Consider the following 5,502-nt stretch of genomic DNA (forward strand, 5'->3'; position numbering starts at 1 on the left):
GAACGAGAAGAGGATCTTCGTCGAGACCACCCGCACCTATTTTCTAGCCAACCCGAATCTCGAGGGCGAGATTCATCTTAAGGTGGGTAGGTTTGTAACATCCCAAATTCCCTAATTTGGAATGTTTTACATTGTAGCTAAGCATCTATGCATATTGATTGAAATAAAGTTTGCATTTGAATTCTTTCGACCTTTGCTTTTGCATTTCTATTTTTTTCTTCACACGAGAAATGCCGGGAAATAATTTCCTGCACGCAAGAGAGAGCGGAGGAAAATGACCCTCCAAAATGTGAGGCATTTCTGAAATATTTTGAGCCAAGAAAACCAAAGTTTTATTGTGAAAATAATTGCAAAAAGAAAATATAGCATAAGGGATTTTTTTTGAAAAAAACATTTTTTAAAGTTTTTTATTTTTGCCTTGGAAAAATGTTAATCGAGTAGAGAATATTTTGCTGATCATTTTGGTACATAATACCCCTATATTTAGATTTTATTTTATTCCTTTTTGTATTTTTCACTTTGTGTTTTTAGTTAAATAGAAAAAATGGAAACATTTTGTTTTTTTCTCTCTTCGCACCGGCGCTAGATAGGCTGTGTGGGCCGAATCCCACTCGCTGGATCCGAATCCTTTCAGGATCGGGTGGCCGACCCCCAGCGCCCCTCTCTCCTATCGCTGACCCGTGGGCCCAAGCGCCGACCCGATCTCCCCCGAGCTCCTTCCTTCCCCCGAGCCGAGCTACTTCCTTCCCTCGCCGGACCGCCGCCGGATCCTTCTCGATCTCCCTCCCCTTCCCTCCCGAGCACTCACCTCCCCCTATAAAAGCTCCCCTACCCCTCCTCGACCCGTTCCACCCCCGAGACACCCTCGCCGTGCCGTGAGCTCGCCGCCAAACCTCGCCGAAGTTCGCCACCGCCACCGCGCCATTGCCACGACCCCACTCCTCCCCGACATCCCGACCTCTCCTCGCGCCACCAACGCGCCCACCGTCCTCGTCCGCATCGACTGGAGCTTCCGCCGCCGCCGGAGACCCCCTGGAGCGCCACCCACGTCCACACCCGAGCCGCCGCCACCGTCAAGCCCTCGTCGGAGAACTCCCACGCCGGTGAGCCTCTCCCCTTTTCCTTTCATCCGTTGGATCCTAGGCCACTGGTGTAGATTAGAAGAAGGGATACCCCTTCGGTTCTTTTTAAAAGAACCGACGGTTCTTTTTATTTAATTAGTGAGCCAACGTGGTTTGTCTAGTTTGCGGCCGTTCGCCAGTTAGCACCGTAGCGCACACCTCCCTGACCAATCAGGAGCTGCCACCTACCCCCCCGTTGACTAGTTAGTTCTTTGTTTTTTCTGTTTAATTCAAAAACAGAGAAAGTTGTAACCTTTTTTTCCACTATAACTTTTGATCTAGAGATCCAATGAGATTGATTATTTTTCCAGTAGATCACAAATTTTCTGTAGTTTTTAAAAACATATAACTTGTCTATGTTTGAAAATTTAAAATTTGAATTAGATCAGATTTAGTTTAAACCTTGTTTTGCTTATTCCAGGAGTTTAAAAAATGATTTTTATTCGATTCTTTTTGCTACTGCTTCGTAGTGATTATATCTTACTGTGGTATAAGTTACATTTTTTTAAATATATTGACTTGGGGTTTTAACAGAAACAAGTTCTGCCTTAGTTAGGTGAAGTGAATTATTTCACTTTATGCCATAGTTACTTTATGCTTGCGATGTTATTTTACTTGTTGATGATTGTAGTGCTTATGGTGTGCATTTGTTTGTATCGGTAGATCACCTGGAGTGCGAAGCTTGTTACTTAGAAGCGCTCGATCAAGACAACTTTCATCAAGGCAAGTCATTTCAATCATACTATCTCCTATGTTTTTCTATGCATGGTAGTTTCACCTTTCTTCGCCCAATTGCATGCTGAGTAGGTACTTGGAAATTTTAGTATAGGCTGTAGTATCATGCGGTAGGCACATAACAACCCCGATACTTGGCCCGGGACGACGAATTTCGTATTGCTATGCTTGAGTAGACGTGACTTTGGTTGAGTGCACAACACGAGTGATGCGAGGATGATTAAATAACCAAGACCGGTTAAGTCAAGATTTTCAAGACCTCGTGATGCAATGCAACTCTGGGTGAAGGACGATTGATCGGCTCCCTGGAGAAACCAGTGGATGACCCGGGATGCTGGAGAGGGCCATGACATCTGGCGGAAAGCTTCACCCAGGCTCGAAGAGACGGACGGAGGCTTCAAGACCCAAGGCTTACCTGCACAGCCACAAGTCATTATGGGCTCTGGCTTGGTTGGACAACGCGACAACTCTGGACAGGCGGTGCTAGCAGATGTAGAAGAACGGTAGGAATGGATGGGCACCGACAGGGATTCAGAGGGACCCGTTGAAAGACCATGTTTTGATCATCCGGTCTTCAAACACACTGAAGTGCGAGGACACACTCGAAGGCGATCAAATCTTGTGGGGAATGTGTGCAAAACTCTGGAGAGTGCCCAAACCTAATCGATTAGCAGTGTCCACGGTCATGGACAACTTGAGCCGAAGGCATTGAAATTTTCCTGAACTCCCGATACAACTTAATAATGATGTGGGAATTAACAACAACTCGGGTACGAGAATTGGTTGGCGGAACCATCTCGTTAACAACAAACAATGTAGTAATATTTTGCTTTCAGCCCCTCTTGTTGTAGGAGAAAAAATTGGCTTTATGCAAAACCTTTAGCCCCACCTGCTGAATATGCATGTAGAGATAGTTGTTTATTATTTTACCCCTTTCTTTGATGACTTGCCGGCATATTCAATATGCTGACCTACACGGCTGCAACGTATCATGTTGCAGAGTACTTTTCCGACCAGGAGTCAGGATACGATCTACGCTCAACGACATGCCCTGGTGTCGGATGGACTCGTCTACCTGATGCTTCCGCTAGTCTTCGTTAGATATCTCATGAGATGGCCTTCAGCCACTTTATTGTAATTCATTATTGTAATAAAGTACTCGTTATGAGATTTCGATTTAATAAAGCTGTGTGATTGAACTCTTGATATATACATGGATGTACTGAGTGTGTACCAGCATGATCTTGGGATGGTATGGAAACATCAGAGGCTTGACTCGTATTGAGTCAGGTCGCTACAAACAGGCACCCGCCAATCATCTTTATGCAGCAATTTGCACGTTAGTCGATGAAACCGGTCTCCCGTAAGCATACGAGTACTAGTTGTGCGAGGCGCTTCAATCCAACAATAACGCTGAATCAAGAAAATACTAAGGAGGGCAGCAAATCGAACATCAACGCCCACAAAAACTTTTGGGTTCTACTCGAGATTACATCTACGCATGAACCTAGCTCATGATGCCACTGTTGGGGAACGTTGCATGGGAAACAAAAAAGTTCCTACGCACACGAAGACCTATCATGGTGATGTTCATCTATGATAGGGAGATCGGATCCACATACCCTTGTAGGTCGCACAGCGGGAAGCGTTAAGAAACGCGGTTGATGTAGTGGTACAACTTCGTGATTCAAATCACCGTCGTCCCACGATCCGTCCCGATCTAGCACCGAACAGACGGCACCTCCGCGTTCAGCACACGCACAGCTCGATGATGACCTCCGCCTTCTTGATCCAGAAAGAGAGACGGGCAAGTAGATGAATTCTGCGACAGTGTGATGGCGCACCGATGATGGTGATGATCTATTCCTGTAGGGCTCTGCCCGAGCTCCACAAAAATCTGATCTAGAGGTAGAACTACGAGGTATAGGTTTGAGTTGCACGTGGCAAAGTTGTGTCTCAAAAACCCTAAAACCTCTAATATATATAGGAGGAGGGGAGGGGCTAATCTTGGGGCTCAAGGGAGCCCCTAGGGAGCCAGCCAAACTGGAGAGGAGGACTCCAACTCCAATTCAGTTTGGGGAAGGAGGGGTCCTCCTCTCCCTTCCCACCTCCCTCCTTTTTTTCGTTTCTTTTGGTTATTTCTTCTGGCGCCATAGCCCACTTGGGCTGGCCTCACCAGCCCACTAAGGGCTGGTGCGCCACCCTAGGACTATTGGGCTCACTCCCGGGTGGGTGGGCCCCTCCCGGTAAAAACCCAGAACCCATTCGTCACTCCCCGTACACTGCCGGTAATGCCCGAAATCTTTATGGTGACCCTCGTGACGTCCGTGATCTCATCCGGGACTCCGAATAACCTTCGGCCACCAACACCTATAACTCAACTATACCGAAACATCACCGAACCTTAAGTGTGCAAACACTGCGGGTTCGAGTACTATGCAGACATGACCTGAGACACTTTCCGTTCAATATCCAATAGCGGGACCTGGATGACCATATTGGATCCTACATATTCTACAAAGATCTTATCGGTTGAACCTTTGTGCCAAGGATTCATATAATCTCGTATAACATTCCCTTTGTCCATCGGTATGTTACTTGCCCGAGATTTGATCGTCAGTATCCGCATACCTATTTCAATCTCGTTACCGGCAAGTCTCTTTACTCGTTCCGTAATACAAGATCCCGTGACTAGCACTTTAGTCACATTATCTTGCAAGGCTTATATGTGATGTTGTATTACCGAGTGGGCCCCGAGATACCTATCCGTCACACGGAGTGACAAATCCCAGTCTTGATCCATGCTAACTCAACGGGCACCTTCGGAGATACCTGTAGAGCACCTTTATAGTCACCTAGTAATGTTGTGATGTTTGATGCACACAAGGTATTCCTCCGATGTCAGTGAGTTACATGATCTCATGGTCATAGGAATGAATACTTGACACGAAGAAAACAATAGCAACAAAATGACACGATCACATGCTACGTTCATAGTTTGGGTCTTGTCTATCACATCATTCTCCTAATGATGTGATCCAGTCATCAAGTGACAACACTTGCATATGGTCAGAAAACCTTAACCATCCTTGATCAACTGGCTAGTCAACTAGAGGCTTACTAGGGACATTGTTTTGTCTATATATCAACACATGTATCTATGTTTTCATTCAATACAATTATAGCATGGATCATAAACGATTATCTTGAAACAGGTAATATAATAATAACTATTTTATCATTGCCTCTAGGGCATATTTCCAGCAGCTAGTACATTCAATCTACTCACTGGCTTGTCCCTGGCTATTGTCTTGGCTAGATTGCGTGCTTGGAAAGGAGGAACCCGACGATAACCTCAGAACCTAGTCACAGAAGATAGCACCTGCGCGAGATAGGAATTATCCAGGTCAGCTGTTCTTGTGGGAAACGGAGTTCCATAAACGTTGGAGATCCCTGAGTCGCTTCCGCCCTCAACCAGTAGAAACCTTTTGATGTACTCCATAGACCACCTTGGTGTTGTACCTTAGATTTGTAATTTGCTTGGATATTTGTATCAAGGGTCTGTGCACTAGCTAACAGTATTCCTGGGGCTGGTATGCACAAGGGCCATTTTGAAAGGAAATTAAAATGCCAGAAAAACCGGTCC

The sequence above is a fragment of the Hordeum vulgare genome, chromosome 4H (assembly GCF_904849725.1).
Source record: "Hordeum vulgare subsp. vulgare chromosome 4H, MorexV3_pseudomolecules_assembly, whole genome shotgun sequence".
NCBI classification, from domain to species: Eukaryota; Viridiplantae; Streptophyta; class Magnoliopsida; order Poales; family Poaceae; genus Hordeum; species Hordeum vulgare.